Source organism: Paramormyrops kingsleyae, chromosome 19 (genome assembly GCF_048594095.1).
Source record: "Paramormyrops kingsleyae isolate MSU_618 chromosome 19, PKINGS_0.4, whole genome shotgun sequence".
Lineage (NCBI taxonomy): Eukaryota > Metazoa > Chordata > Actinopteri > Osteoglossiformes > Mormyridae > Paramormyrops > Paramormyrops kingsleyae.
In genome coordinates this window covers 12,492,032-12,508,854 of record NC_132815.1, presented here as the reverse complement: position 1 = coordinate 12,508,854, position 16,823 = coordinate 12,492,032, and positions in this window count along the sequence as shown.

The window sequence follows — 16,823 nt, the reverse complement described above, 5'->3', positions numbered from 1 at the left end:
AAACCCCCAAAATGCTGTAAACACTGCTCTCACCTGTCTCCTGCTGGCCCCTGTCCTTGACATCTAGATGGATGTTTGGGCTTTTTAATAATATTTCAGCTCTGGTCACAGACGGAATTGTGCCACTCTGGCCAGGCCAAGTGGAAATTGGAGGGTGGGTTTGAGAGGCACACTACATTTAAAATCCATTAATTCAGTTATATCTCTCTGGATAGTTGCTTTGTGCTCCATCCGCGGGCCAGCTGGCTTGTCAATACTTGGCCTGTAGTATTTCTGACTATTGATTTTGCTGTAGCCAACTGTTGAACCCCTAAAGGTGGACATTTTCTCACGGCGGACATCCGTTCCAGCTGAGGGGAAAAAAATAACCATTCGAGCTGCGGTTTAAGGACTAATTCACCCAGGAGAATTGTGCTTTAATAACATATGGCCAGCATCGGCAATATAATTGCACATGAACGGGAAAAGAGATGGAGAAGGAGGATTCCGTGTCAATGAGCAGTGAAGTTCGTGGCTGTTCCCTTTAATCGGACCAAAAGCGTGAGAAATACAGAGGTTAATTTACTGACGCGGAGAAGAGTTGGGTCAGCGCTGACAGCAGCGAAGATCTGAAGTACATTCAGTAATTTAAACCTCTCCATAAATGCAATTTAAACTGTTTTTTTTTTTTTACATATATATTAATTGTTGAAGCTTCTGTTAAAACATATCATGCAATCTTATAGAGCATTTCTTTGTAATCTTTTGCAATAGGTTGAACAGTGTAAGTATATTTTTATATCCCTCGTTGTACATTTTGCACAATTTTTAAGCAATCTATTGAATTTCTGCAGCAGTCAGCATGTGGATCCCTGTCTGGTCCGTGGGTCAGACCACCACGTGAGGGCTGTCATTTCCAATTTAAAGCAGAAGGTTGAACTTTCATGGTGGAAACGTCTTCTGGGGTTTAAAAACCACAGTGCGGCTGAACAAAGCGCAGCGCAGTGACAGTGGTGAGGTAACAGCCCGATGTCCCATATCTGCTGGTGGCCTTTTAGGGGCCTATGGAGAGGTGTTTGGTGCCCCCCCCCCCGCCCCGCCCCCCCTTGATTCTGAGGGCTGTTGTTTCCCAGGTCGGGCCGATGACTGACCTGCCCATCAGCAAGCCACCCACATTCAGCGTGCCCCTCATTACCACGCACATCCTGGGTTGCTTGATAAATCGACCCATCCCATTTTGGGGGGGGGGGGGGGGGGTGCTTCACCGGGGCTTGCCTCCCCCCCTCCTGAACGTTCCAGATGTTGCACCGCGGCCTTGCGGATCTTCAGCGATAGGGGACTTATAAATACCTCCTATCGATCGGACCCAGGGCCCCTGACAGTCATTCGCACGGCCGCCATCTGGCCCCCACGCCACCACCTTCCGCTATAACGGGACGCGACACCTCACTCATCGCATCTCCGCCCCATCTGTAGACGATTCGCTTTTCCCCCAGATCTTCGGCTCTGCTGGAGCACCGTAAATACAGGGTGACTTGAAGGGTGCAAAAAATTAGGGTTATTATACAAATTGTGCCATATGGTCCAGATATTTCCCCATTGAAATTTACTAGGCAGTGAAAACTGTTCCTGCCTTCCTAATGGTCTAAATAGCAGTTTAAACACAGCTCTAATGGTATCCTTCTGCCTCCTGCAACCGGTCTAACATGAAGGACACCGCTTGAAAAATACCCACGAAAACAAGGGAAACGCCATCAGTATGTTTCAATATGTTACGCTCCCATTATGAAAACAGTTAAGACACCATAAACATAATGGGAGATTGCTGGCCCATGTCTCACTCTAGGCGTCGAATGCAGGTTCGGACGGTAAGCATGCGGAGCGTTTCTTCTGGAGTAGCAAATCTAGCAAGTAAAGCAATCAGCACTAGCAGCCCGATCGCTGAAAGGGCAAACAGACCAGAAACGCTCACCTGAACTTTACCTGAAGCTGGCCTGTTTTTCCACTGCGGTCTCATACCACTGGTTTCTCCTCCTTTGGAGAACGCGGAGGAAAATGTTGAGTTTGTGTTAATCGGAAGGAAATCAGTGATGGCTTAAAGTCCAGCAGGTGAAGTAATTTACCTGCATGTGTCTGTAAACTGTATGAACTGTATTGTTTACCGTGGAGATACTATGGGTGGTGCAGCAGGTAGTACGGTTCCCGTGCGCCGCTAGAGATGGGGTTTGAATCCTGCTTCTTCTCCACATGGGTGAAGTTTGCACGTTCTCCCCTGTGATGCAGGTTTTTTACTACAGTCCAAAGCTGTGTCGGCTAATTGGCGTCTCTAAAAGTGCCTGTCTTGTGTGATAACTGAGACTAGCATCCAATGCGGGGTGTGCCCCATGCACTAATGTCTCACCCATTTGTATCAAAACACAAGATGCATGCATGTATAAGATGGACCAACCAATAAAAATGTAATTCCCCAAGATCACCGGGCATGATTCTTTTACTCAAATACCCGGCCTTGAAGCTTTGCTTTTATTAATGAAAGATCATTTGGCATTTGGACTGATTTTGTGCCCTTTGGATCAGCACTGTAACAAGGGTCTCCACATGCATCCACTGTCATCTTTTTAAGGAGACCAGATCTCATATTTCATGGATGGCACTTGTTCCTCATCTGCCCTTGAGAACGTGCTGAGGCTCTTTGCACAATGCTTACTATAACATTCCACTGGGTGGATTTCCAGTAGCCTATAGCTGTGCTCACGCCAAAGACATTTCAAAGGTGCCACAAAATGAGTATGTCAACACGTAAAGCTTTCACACCAGCCTCTCTCTACATATTTAATTGTCAGAAATCTCATAAATGCAAAGTTTGTCAAATTACTAAAGGGCCTGCTTTTGTTGCTCTGGAGATATTGAAGACAGTAATATTTAAAATCATTTAAGCCTAATACATCTATATGTATTGTTTACACAAACCTGTCTTTTTCTTGTGTAAGCTTTTAGCAAATGAATAAATACAGAATCTTAAAAATAAATATGACTAATCAACACAATTCGAGTTAGGGCTTATGTGACGTTTTAATTTTTGCCTTTCAAGCGACCTTTTGATAACACACCCGGCTGAATGCTATAAACATGAAGTGCTGTTTATTCGGAAATCTACTATGCAGTCGGCTGGTGAGGGTTCTGGCTGCAGCAACGGTTTGCTAGCATTGCCATCTAGAGGCAGGGCAGCAAAGCCTGAAACAGATTTCAGTAAACAGCTGTTTCTGTTGACAAAGTCCATATGTTTCCTCCCTCGTAGCCCAAATGTTTCCCACACGTCTCAGCAGAAAAAAAAAACTCTCCCAAAAGAGATAGAAATGGTAAATAATGGTGTTTTTGCATTCAGGCCCATGGTGTTGAATTTGGCTCTGGAGAAGGTGGGCATATTAGAAAAGAAAATACCAGATTTTTTTTTTTATTATTTAGTTTGATTTTCATAACATGAGAGGAATAAATATACAGTAAAACTTTTATCGGGCCTATTATGCTAATTCAATTGGCAGTAATCAGCCTTTGTGCATCATGTTGTACTCAAATCAACATCCTGTACCAAACTCTGCATCCTGCCTTGGGTGGTAGAAGCTCCATGTAGTTTGAGCCAGATTGAATCTGGAGAACTGACAAGTTATTTCAACTAATAATGGAAAAACACATTGTTAAATATGAAACGTGTGTTGCTTTTGGCAAGAAGGATGAAATAAGCATTTTTTAGCATAACCAGTTAAATTTTAGGTATTATTATTATTATTATTATTATTATTATTATCAGTGTCTGAGTATATTTTGTTTACTTGTACCTCTACTTTGCAAATAACTTGTGGTGTCAGTCTGGCTCTTTAATTATTTAAGGCTCTTAAAGAAAATGTGAGCTGAATTTGAAATGGGAGCTGAATTTGAAATGGGAGCTGTAGATTTGCAAATTGCAGTGTGGGTTTTGTCTGTTTGCACTTGTCCAGACAGCCAGCTCAGTGATGACCTCCGGTGACCCCCGGCAGTGGACAGAGTGTATTTCCTGCTTGTGCTGGAAAGACACACGGGCCATGCATGCTACAAAGCGAAAGTGTACATGTACCATACACACCTTCATGTGAAATGAGGTTAGCATTAGCTATCAAGCTAGCAGCTTTTGAAGTGTCAACTCTTCTTGGTTAAGATCATGGGTTGACTCTACATTACAGACTCCCCATAATTACAGTCTCTTGAGCTAGATTATGGTTTGACTCTGCATTACAGACTAGCCATAATTACAGTCTCTTGAGCTAGATTATGGTTTGACTCTGCATTACAGACTAGCCATAATTACAGTACAGTCTCTTGAGATAGATTATGGTTTGACTCTGCATTACAGACTCCCCGTAATTACAGTCTCTTAAAATAGATTATGGTTTGACTCTGATTTACAGACTTCCCATAATTACAGTCTCTTGAGCTAGATTATGGTTTGACTCTACATTACAGACAAGCCATAATTGCAGTCTCTTGAGCTAGATTATGGTTTGACTCTGCATTACAGACTCCCCATAATTACAGTCTCTTGAGCTAGATTATGGTTTGACTCTACATTACAGACAAGCCATAATTACAGTCTCTTGAGCTAGATTATGTTTTGACTCTGCATTACAGACTCCCCATAATTACAGTCTCTTTTGCTAGATTATGGTTTGACTCTGCATTACAGACTAGCCATAATTACAGTCTCTTTTGCTAGATTATGGTTTGACTCTACATTACAGACTAGCCATAATTACAGTCTCTTGAACTAGATCATGGTTTGACTCTGCATTACAGACTCCCCATAATTACAGTCTCTTTTGCTAGATTATGGTTTGACTCTGCATTACAGACTAGCCATAATTATAATCCATTTATCTGGATTATGGTTTGGGTCTGTAGTTACAGACTCTATGAAATACAGCCTGTTTAGTTCTATGATAATGTTTCCTATATCCACTGCATTCCCTCTGTGTTTTATCCTTATCTCTCTCCCTGTCTGTTCTTCTGTCTCCACCCATCTGCGGCACCTCCTCTTGGTGTCTGTCTGTCTGTCTGTCTGTCTGTCTGTCTGCTTTCCTTATCGTGACCTCTGGCCTTGTCTGTCTCCTTACTCCATTTGTCCCTCCACTGCCCCCCTCCATGGCATCTCCTCACACTCACCCATATCCCCAGAGGAGGAGAAGAGGCAGAATTACCCACCAATCTCCAATGTAACAAAGTTGATTAAAACCGCCTTTGTTACGCTAATTGCCCTGCTTGTACGTTGTCATGTGTATTCTGGGTGTACAGCACACTCACCTCCCCTAATGCTTAATTCATTTGCTTAATGCACAGTTTCCCTCACCAGCACCCCGGAGGCGTTCTACGCAGTCTGCATGCGTAGTGGGGCTGTGCGCTACACGCTTTTCTGCCACGGGGAAAATGTCAGCTGCACCTCCGGATAACAGGGAGCCAGATAACAAAGACAGAGATATCACTTCATGTTAGAAAAGACTGCTAATACAATCCATTTAGTGCCTTTGAAATGTATGTAAAACACAATAAGCTGCAAAACAATCCGCATCTGTGCTTTTTTAGTTATTACTTTTAATAACCATTGACAGCATAATTATTGTTATGACAAAGCAAGACGGATAGTTTAGCATGGAACTGGGAAGAAGCAAAACTTTGGACTGTCTGGGGGGTCCCTGAGGACTGGGTTGAGATACACTGCTCCAGGCGACCCCCCTCCCCCCCACATAACCAATCCCTGGAACCAATTCATGTGTGTCTCAAAAACCACCCCATTCCCACCTGCAGATGCCAGAACTTTCTCAGCACCTTTCCCTTAAAGGTCCATACCTCCCTGGCGCCCTCTGCTGGCAATTCTTCTTCTACAACCACAACCTATTTGAGAACCATAATGAGAATGAAGTTTACTGGCTATGTATGTTCTCACCAGGATTTTGTCTTGGCATGGTGCTTGCGGTGTCATAAATCAACCATCGAACAGAGTACAGGTAAGAAAACAGAGAACACAATCGACTCACAACCAACACAAAACAGTAAATAATGAAAAGCTGTTTTTGTCTCTTGAAGTCCTGGTTTTTACTGATGGGAATCTGAGCCCAGAAGAGAGAGTCTTAAAGAGGCAGTAGTCTGGGTGAGAGGGTTCAACAATGCTTGCTCATTTCTTGGCCCTGTAATTGTATAGGTCCTGGAAGGAAGACGTGTCACAGTTTTGCTCAACCTGAACTGGACCCATGCATCGTGCACGGAATTAGCAGAGTTAGTAGAAAAACAGCAACAGGTTTTGTTGTAGAACATTTCTTTATGTTTTCTGTGAGACTTAGCAGAGAACATTCCTTCCCGAAAGACTGTAACAGCACAATGTGTGCTGAGTCACGCAGGACGGTCACCCAACTGAGCCTTCAGCCAGTTCACACACCGCAGTTTTGATTAACCGATTGAACCCGATGCCGCCACTTAGCCGTATTGGTTAGCACCTTTCATGCTTTCTGTCTCTCCGCAGGACGTTTCCTGACCCTGTGTCATCAGTGTAATAATACACTGAACAATTAGTTTAGCGTCCATCACCCTAGATGCATGTAATATGACCTGAAGGATGAGAATTAATCCTTTGGCGACTACATACAGGCACGGGAGCAGGAACCGGGAGGGTGGGGGGACATGCACCCCCCAGTATTTCATTTGAAATCATTCATTCACTCCCCCAATAAACATACCTTTGTATTTCACTGACTAAGTTGTGGCCCTCTAATATCAAACTCTCTCCTACTCTGTTGCACACAAATACCCACTGAGAGCAAAGAAAATATCAGTAACCTTGGATTTTTGGGGACAGGAATGTTACTGAAGTGGGGTCTAATAGATAGGTAATTAAATGTTTAATTCATTTATTTTAATAAGGAATCCCACATGGCTAAACAATGGCACAAATGAAGACTATGTCTAACTGTATTGGAGTTTAACAGTTTAATCAAACCCAATTAATTAAGCTGTAGACCAGAAGCAAAGCCAGCTTAGTTACCCGCCTCCCAAGGTCTGGTTGGAAACTGTGTATCAAACAGAAGGAGTGTGTGGCTATCAGAAAGTGACGCATTTCAAATATGGGTCCCACTGTTTGCTCAGCACCAGTTACTGCTTAATTATTTATTCTGAAAGTAGTGGAATTCAAACCAGGACAATCCTTCCTGGGTCTAATATCATTGGATCTTCTCTAGTGTGTTATTCAGCAAAGCGCCTCCCTTTCTGATGGGATGGTTGCCCTGCTTCAGAGGTAAACCAATCCCTCTGATGACGTGGTTGCCATAGCTGCAAGAGCAGTGAAGCTGCAGGTATCCCATTCGGAGCAAGCTTCACCCGCTTCGCCCCGCAACGCTGAATTCCCTATCACTCACCTTAGGCATCTGACTCAACTGGGACTGCTAACCCCCCCCCCCACCCACCCAACCCCCCTCACCCAGAGGGAGGACCGCTGAGTCAGCCGTCACCGTTCTCCAGCCAGCGAGGTGCAGCAGATCCCCCTGAAACACCGGAGTCGTGTAAAATATTGATGGAGTGAGAGGAGCTGGTCCGCCGTCCCTCCGTGTCCCGAACCAGCAGCTTCAGGAGTGCCAGGAGTGCCAGCACTCCCAACACCGAGGACAACACGGCCACTGGCACCGGTGAGGAACAGCCACCGCCCTCCTTAATCTGTCCCCCTGCCTTTGGCCCGCGCTTCCTGCTTCCTCACCCTCGCTCTGGGCTCTGCCGTCCCTTCATGGCAGCTGGGCTCCAGAATTTTCTTTCTCAGTTGCACATTCGTAGGAATGAGCTTGATTTCTGGGTTTTGCTTTGGAAAATGGACAGATGTGCCCGGCGAGGTGTCGCAGGGAAGAGGCTGCTTAAGGAGATGCTAGGAGAGAAAAGCGGCCCGTGTGATTGAGATAAGCCTCAAATTACTCATTCGGCTGCTGGCATTGCAACTACCTTGCTGGGGAAAAGTGCGTGTCAATTTTATCAAACGACACTACAGCTTTCAGATGGATAAGTCATGGGCATTGTGCTTAATTTCAGTAAATATCAAATGCAATCAAAAATATTTTAATCGGCCATGAGACATGAGTCAAACCAGGCAAAGAATCTTATATTGCAATGACAACAAATCCATGATAGATAAAATACAACTGGGAAAATGGAAACTTCTCAACCTTGATCAGAATAAGTGGGTAGATCCTGGCTGGCTGGCTGGCTGGATGGACGGACGGATGGATGGATGGAAAAACAGTAACTGGAGAATAAAGAATCAGTTGCATCAGTATCAGTACTTAAGTATACATAATAGTGTACTTTATAGTTAACAGTTTTCTTCTATGCGTTTAATAATGAACTAGTCAAACAATACTGCACTTTCACAGTAAAGCATGCAGATTCCTATTTAGACTTGAACTAATTTCTGATATGGTGTGTTGCATTTTCATCCCTTTTGCAACCACTTATTCTAGTCGGGGTTAGGGGTATATTGCATATCCCATGCCTTTAAATATTTAAATTGCTGGAATGCATAGAAATATTTCCTTCACTCCTCATCCTCGTCTCGCTCTCACTCGGTAACGCGATCCTGTTGCTATTGGCTGCAGCCACGCTCCACAGAGACCTAGCAGTGACACAGACCAATGACCCAGGGCAGGAAGTCAAGAAGACCAGTGCATTGTTTTTGAGCCGGCTAATTGAACCAGGTTAAATTTTGGGCATAACATAGATGGGCTGGTGTGCAAATGGTCTTATTTACACTTTACTGCCAAGACATATAATAACAGAATGGCAAAAAAACACATCTGTCATTGCTTTTGCCAACCAATAGACAACCAGCCAACAACCAAAATAAGCAGTGCTGAGGAATTCCCAGTGATGTTGTATATTACTGAGATATTTGCTGTTTGACTTCATAAGAGCAGCATCTGTGTAGTTGGTAGTAATAATTATCATCCCATCCAATGTTATGACATGTTCTTCTTGAGACCAGGGGGTGATGATAGCTCAGCAGGCTAGGTTTCAAAAACGTTGGGACAGAGGCAACAGAAGACTGGAAAAGTTGTGTAACGCTGAAACAAATCACCTGGTTGAATATCTCACAGCTAATTAGGCTAATCGACATCAGGTCAGTGAGATAACTGGATATAAAAAGAGCATCTCAGACAGTCTGTGTGCAGTGAAGATGGGAAAGGTTCAATACTCAATGAAAGACTACGGGGGCAAATAGTGCAGCAGTTGAAGAACAACGTTCCTCAATGTAATATTGCAAAAAAATGGGAATTACATAATCTATGGTACATAACATCATTAAAAGATTCAAAGAATCTGGAGAAATTTCTGTATGGAAGGGGCAAGACCAAAAACCAATATTGGATAGCCCTGATTGTCGGGTCCTCGGGAAGCACTGCATTAAAAACAGATACGATTCTATAGTGGAAATCACTGCATGGGCTCAGGAACACTTCCAAAAACCACTGTCTGTGAACATAGTTCGTTGCTGCATCCACAAATGCAAGATGAAACTCTAACCAAATCTAAACATGATCCAGAAACACTGTCAACTTCTCTAGGCCTGAGCTCATTTAAGATGCACTGGGGCAAAATGGAAAACTGTCCTGTGGTCTGACAAATCAAAATTTCAAATTCTTTTTGGAAATCATGGACGCCGCGTCCTCCGGGCTGGAGCAGAGGGACCATCCAGCTGGTTATCAGTGGACAGCTCAAAAGCAGCATCCATGATGGTATGGTTTAGGGGCAACATATGCTGCTATCTAGGCAACCTTTTTTTTCAGAGAAGGCCTGAATATTTCAGCAAGGCAATGCCAAACCATATTCTGCGTGTATTACAGCAGTATGGCTCCATAGTAGAAGAGTCCAGGTGCTGGACTGGCCAGCCTGCAGTCCAGACTTGTCACCCACTGAAAACATTTTGTGTATCATGAAACGAATAATATGAGCCAGAACTGTTGAGCAGTGGAAGTCCTATATCAGGCAAGAATGGGACAAAAAACTCCAGCACCTGGTCTCATCAATTCCCAAACCTTTACAGTGTTGTTAACAGCAGAGGTGATGCAGCACAGTGGTAAACGTGCCCCTGTCCCAACATTTTCGAAACGTGTTGCTGGCAATTCAAATTGCACATATATTGTCATAAAACAGTAACATTTCTCAGTTTCAACATTTGATATGTTGTCCTTGTTGTATTTTGAATTAAATTTGGGTTTATCCAATTTGCAAATGATTGCATTCTGTTCTTATTTACATTTTATCCAGCGTTCCAACTTTTTGGAAATGGGGTTGTAAGTAATTGGTCGTTGAAGATGGATGGTGTCCTGATTTTTACAGTACAGCTTGCAGTGTTTAATATTTCAGTTGATGTTTTTCATCTGTATCTCTCTCTGACTCCTAGTACACCTGCAGAGGAGAGGCAGTGGCTGCATTTCCACGCTTCAGCTGACATTTTGGATCCGTTTTAAGAGCACGTGCCTCCCGAATGTGTAATGAGGCCACTTTCCCACTAGGGGGCAATAACCCCACCCGTTGTCTATGCAGATCCCACGGAGCCCACGCCTGGGGGAACAGCGGCCATGCAGGAGTCTGGGTCACGGTTCTACACTGAGCTGTGGTTTATCGTCCTGATGGCGGGCGTGGGTCTGATCCTGCTGGCCATCTTCCTGGGCCTGTTCCTGCACAAGGCTCTGAACAAGCTGCCTTTCACTCGAGAGCGCCCCCCACTGGTGCCACTGCCTCTGCAGAAGAGGAATGCTATAGGGGTCTACCCTCCCGGCAACTATTTGGTAAGAAAGTGATCTATATTGGCTTTTTATACATTACTAAATGCATAAAAAATAGTCAAGATATATATATATTGGCCGTTTATTTTATTATATTCTTATATTCTTTTATTGTTATTATATTCTAATAAATAATACAAAGAAGTACAAAATAGACTCTGACTGTACAGGTCTGATAAAGTCCCATAAGAGTCTTTCTGAGTTCTTAACGATCCAAAAGTCCAATTTCTGATTGTTCTAACCCACTTACCGGGGAGAATTAGTAGTAAAGTCAAGTTGAATGTAGTTATTATTAAATCATAAAGTGTCTTGGTGGGAGAACATTAGCAAGATTCAATTCCGTTCACAAAATCAAACCGACGGTATGGAGTCTCCCAAGAGTTTGAAGATGACAGAAAGCTGGGCGAGGGCAGAGATATGACTTAAATATTTTACTGTAAAGGAATTATAGCCCTTAGGATATAGGGAGGGGGGAAATCTAAGTGAACACAGGCAGCAAATTACACAGTGCATGACACACTGAATGTACTGTATGTATTTACATGTATATTTATTTATTCAGAAAACACCATTTCTAGAGAAACAAACATATGTCACCAAAAAATGTCACAAAGGCCTAGCTGTAGTCCATAAAAAGGCACTACTAATGTAGTTGTGCTGGTGTGTTCGAGCGTTGGTTCGTCGGTATTGGTCGGCGCTCATCACTTCCGGCAGCTCCGTGTGTACCCTACTTAACATTTTCAAACCAACGATTCAAGCAATTAGACAATGGATAGACACTGAACTAACCCAATGGTCTCCTAATATTAATGAGTTCATAACATTTTTTTAAATTATCCTCATTTCAGGATGTGAACCGTATACAGTGTTCTTTTTATTTCCAAAGGTCACCACAAGGTGGCAGTGACGGATTGTTTTAATGACAGTATAGATAGATTAGATAGATAGATAGATAGATAGATAGATAGATAGATAGATAGATAGATAGATAGATAGATAGATAGATAGATAGATACTGATTGACCTCTAGTATTATAAATCCTGTTTCATTTCTGTTCATCATACAAATGTATTTTGTCTGATTGTAGAATTTAATCTTGAATCGGAAAAGTCTCTCAGTCTAGCCTCTTTTACAAAGCCACTATAACCAGTGTTTGTGTTATTCCCTCAAGCCCTTAACTTCCATGATAGCCAAAATGAGGCAGTTTTAATTTTCCCTCTCAGTGGGAGTCTGAAAACCTTTCGGTGACTTTTTTTTCTGCTTGTTCAGTTCGACACGGTCCCAGACGCCACCAGCTCTTCAAGCAGCGTTACTCTGAAAGGCTTTACAATGCACCTGGAGGTATGTGTGCATGGGAAGCCATAATCACTTACTCTCAGCTCGTACCACACACTCTGCTTCAGTCTCATTTTCTGCTTTTCCTCGTTTTGCATGGAGTTTATGATTTTATATCACAATTTATCTTATCAAGTGTTAAATATTACCCACTAATTACCTTTAAAAAGTGATTTCTATGTATTGTATGTAAACTCAAACTTCCTATTAGGGACAGATTAGAAATGGATCTTACAGGCAATTAATGGTCTGTATAGATAAGCAATGTGGAAATGAGGAAGTAAACGTCAAACAGCATTTAGAGACATCTTGTCTATTCATTGAATTTTAGAATGCAATTTCAATTCTCAAAAACTCAAGAAGTTTGTTATAATGTTGCTCCACTCTCTTCTGATTCTTATTCTACTATGTTGGGGTGAGAGTACAATCACTTTTTCCATTATGATTGAGTTTTGTTGAGCTTCTTGTTCCACTGTCTTGGAATGAGAATTCCATCTTTTGCTCCAATATAATTGCATGTGTGTTCTAGTTATTGTTTCACTATATTAGGGGTGAGGGTTCCATGTCTTGTTCCATTGTGGTGAGTGTGTGTTCCTTTTTTGTTCCACTGTGTTGGGGTGATGGTTCCATCTCTTGTTCCATTGTGGTGAGTGTGTGTTCCTGTTTTGTTCCACTGTGTTGGGGTGATGGTTCCATCTCTTGTTCCATTGTGGTGAGTGTGTGTTCCATTCTTGCGGTCCCCTTGTTCCATCTTCCATTTTAGGGGGTGATAGACAGCAAAGTTGTGGATAGCAGCATCCCTGGTGACGAGGATCTCCCCGCACAGGGCATCTCTGTGCTCCACATATCCAGCCAGAGCCAGGTGGCTCATGGCCCTTCCCAGAATTCCCTGCACCGGAGCATCAGTCAGCTCCTTGACACTCATGACAAGAAGTCACTGATGGATGATGGGCTGTGGGACACAATGGTGCACGGCTATGACAGCGGCATGGTGAGACACTGTTATGTTAGAGGGTAACAAGCTGGCCTCTAACAGTTAAACTTCATGACTTGGTGCATAATAATGAATTAGGGTGAGTAGTTTTTCCAGGCCCAACACAGTGTGAGTCTCCATCCTTGCTCTATATAAGTAGACCTTGCATGTTCTCCCTGTACCATTGGGGAGTTTGCTCCAGGTTCTCATGTTTGTCCCACCCCAGTCCAATAATATGCTAAGGTGAACTGAAGTTGCCAAATTGCCCATAGGTGTGAATGTGCATGTGAATGGTGTGAGTGCCCCGCCTTGTGCCCATCCTGGGTTGTTCCCTGCCTTGTGCCCATAGCTTCTGGGATCGGATCCAGACCCCCGTGACCTTGCATAAAACAAGTGGGTATAGAAAATGAATGTACAGGTGGATCATTTTACCACAGCATAATGTTGATCATCTTTTCAATGGTGTTTCAGTTTATGGAAGACGAGGTGTTTGTGGAAACTATCAAAGGCTTCAGTACAGTGAGGAAGGAGCACACCATGTTTACAGACACAAACTTGTAGCAGAACTCCATGCGAATGTGAAATTAGACTCAAGTGGTCACTCCACCTCCCCAAAAGAACATCACATACTGGTGCTGTCAAGTCCAGCTTCAGAGGCTGGCACTGTGTACCCTTGGAAACGACTTTCCCGGCCTCTGATTCGCCAAGCACCTGGAGGTGTACAAAGAAACTCTCAAGGACGTATCATGGAACTGGGGGTGATTTACCAGATAACTGAGACAGCAAGAGACCTTTATTCATATGCAAAGTAGTGCCTTTTAGAGGGAACAATTGGACAATTGCTTGAGGTCCTTCATGATGGTTTGTTTATTGCAGAAAAGCCAATTTTTTTCAATATATCTGAATTTCATTTTTGTATCAAGTGGCAGTATTAACTGTATTTTAGGTAAGTTTAATCATCACAGGCTTTTTGTTATTTCTTGTTTTATTTTAATGACTTTTATTGATGACAGATTTGTACTGATCCACGCCACAGGGAGAATCGCTGATTTGGTATATAATTTGTGAAGAAGAAATAATAAGGTGGCATTTTTTTCTTGACAATTTTCTTCCTCATCCTTTTATGAAGAATTGCAGTTGGAGAGTGAGCAAAACATGTGAATTGACTTTCCTCTTTTCCTGTTACGAGGACTTCAAATATATCTACAAAACAGTCGGACAACTGGACTGCAGCGTCTAGCTTTGAGGAAATACTGTGACGAGGACATATCCTGCAAAAGCATGCTGTTAGTCATGCCGTAGGGATAGCTGTCTATGAGACGGCGCTTTGTGATTAACAGTACATGGATAGGTAATAAGTATATGCTCCCTAAAATAGTTCTGGAATAGTTCATATTCACGTACAATTTAAACGTGTGGCTTGGCCAAATGTATACATATCATTCATGTGTGTGTGAATTCTTATTTTCATGGACATTTTGCAATGTAACTTAAATGCAAATACAAATTCAAAAAGAATAAGAGCAAATGCGAAAGGAAACATCACTCTTTATGAGTTATTTGTTTGCAAACCAACAATTGTGTGAAGTTATAATCTTTCGTGTTTGAAATTCCAGCATTTTGGACTCCAAAATATCAGCCGGGTCATTTTCTAATCATATCGGTCTGGTTTCAGTGGGTCTCTTTCTAAACATTCCTGAAAGATATTTAGCAGAGTCTATTGGGTGTATCTCTATATAAATCTAAAGAATTGATGAACAACATGTATGTCATGCAGAAAACAGAGGCGATGGATTCAAATAATTGCCCATATATTAATATTTCCCATGCTTGTCAGTTTTACAGCTGTACCTAAAAACGGCATGTTGATTCACTGCAGTGTCCTAATGGCGTGGTACAGAAAGATGCATAAAATACCTTTGCACGTTTATGCGCAATTAATGTCCATTACTATTCCGTCTATAGTAGAATTCCGTCGATAGTAAAATTTGTTGTATTTAGTTATTATTTACAGGAATGGTTTTGTCTGTTCAATTCCCTACAGTCGTGTTAACATTTAAAGCCATCAAAGCTATGATGTAAGTAGGGCTCTGAGATTTTAAATATGTTTCAACACTAAAATATGTCATAACTGTAAAATCTGGCAAGCGTCGTCGTTTTTATTGAATGTTCACAGCAGGGTTGGCCCCTGCTGAAACACGTTTATCAGGCTGGTAAGAATTACGGAGGTGCTCTCTGCCAAAGGCCTCACATCACTTTTGTGATTTATGATCACGGGGGTTTTCCTTGCATTTTTCATACATTACGAGCATGTAAAACATAGTGCATTTATACACCCTGTTGCGTGTTGTGGCCTCACGCGACCTGCGTTGCAGCTAAAGATTGCCCTCGCTGCACACATTCTGTCTATCTGCAGCCAAAACGATCTCAGATAATCATGACATCTGGCTCTCCTGGGGCAGAAGAAGCATGACTGGAAATAATTTACATTGGTGGTGGATTCCCCTGCCTGTGCTCTCGTGCATTTTGGCTTTTTTTTCTGGGACAGAAAAAGGAAAGTGCCGCAATTCTGGTGTTCAGGTGCAAACTCTCAGCTGTCCTGCGTTATGGGAGTGCTAATATTAACATACCACCATATTCGCATTTCTCTAGGAAATACAGAGGAAAGTGAGGAAAATACACACATTGCCACTCAATCCTAAAAACACGCTTGCTAATCGAACCCCTCAGATTTAAGGGTACAAATTGCCTAGCAGTTTTGTTGAGTGCAATGGACACAAATACCAAAGAACACACCCAGAAAAATAAATACAAGTGGAGATAAAATCTCAATCTTGACATGCATTCTGCACACAGACCAAACGATTTTTCAAAACCAGATTCCTTGAATGAGCATTTATTGCTTCTGTAGCTGGTGTTTATGTCTCATTATATTTTCAAAATTTACTTTTGAATGGAGCAAAACTATTTATACTTGACAAAAGAGGTTAGTGATTACAGATTACGGTGGTCAGCTCTCATCCAGCTGTCTAATAAATCAATTAAATATTGATTCAAGTCCTCTTGTCTCCTGGTCATTCTAAATATTTTTAAATTATGATTGTAAGAAAAGGAAAATACAATACTTCAAATGTATGAATGGTTGTTTTCCATTTCCCTAACATTTTATTACAGTGGTTCCCAATCCAGTCCTCAGGGACCTACAGTCAGTCCATGTTTTTGCTCCCCCCGAGCTCCTTGTAGAGAGCAATAACATGGACTGTCTGTGGATCCCCGAGGACCAGATTGGGAAACACTATTCTATTGTATTAATCTTTACAGTGTGTAACACAGAGAGTGTATCAATGGTGGTTTCAGTAGCTACTAAAGTTACAGTTGGTAGTGACATCATTGCCCCTAAGGTACATTTTCCCCAGAAGTCAGTACAAATGATGAAATCTTTTGGAATACAGTCAGAAGGTCTGCTTGACTCCAACGTCTTCTGCAGTTAAAGCCGGAAAATAATACTAATGACAAAACTCATTATGTCTTTTTTTGAGCTAGTGGGTAAAACGAAGTAGGCACGTGATTCTGCATTGATCATTTTTAAGAACAGCTCTTCTTGATATGCCTCAAGGAGCATGACTCATAGGGCAGGAATCCAAGTCATAAGGCAGAACATACCCAGCATCCAGAGGGGTGTTCCACAAAG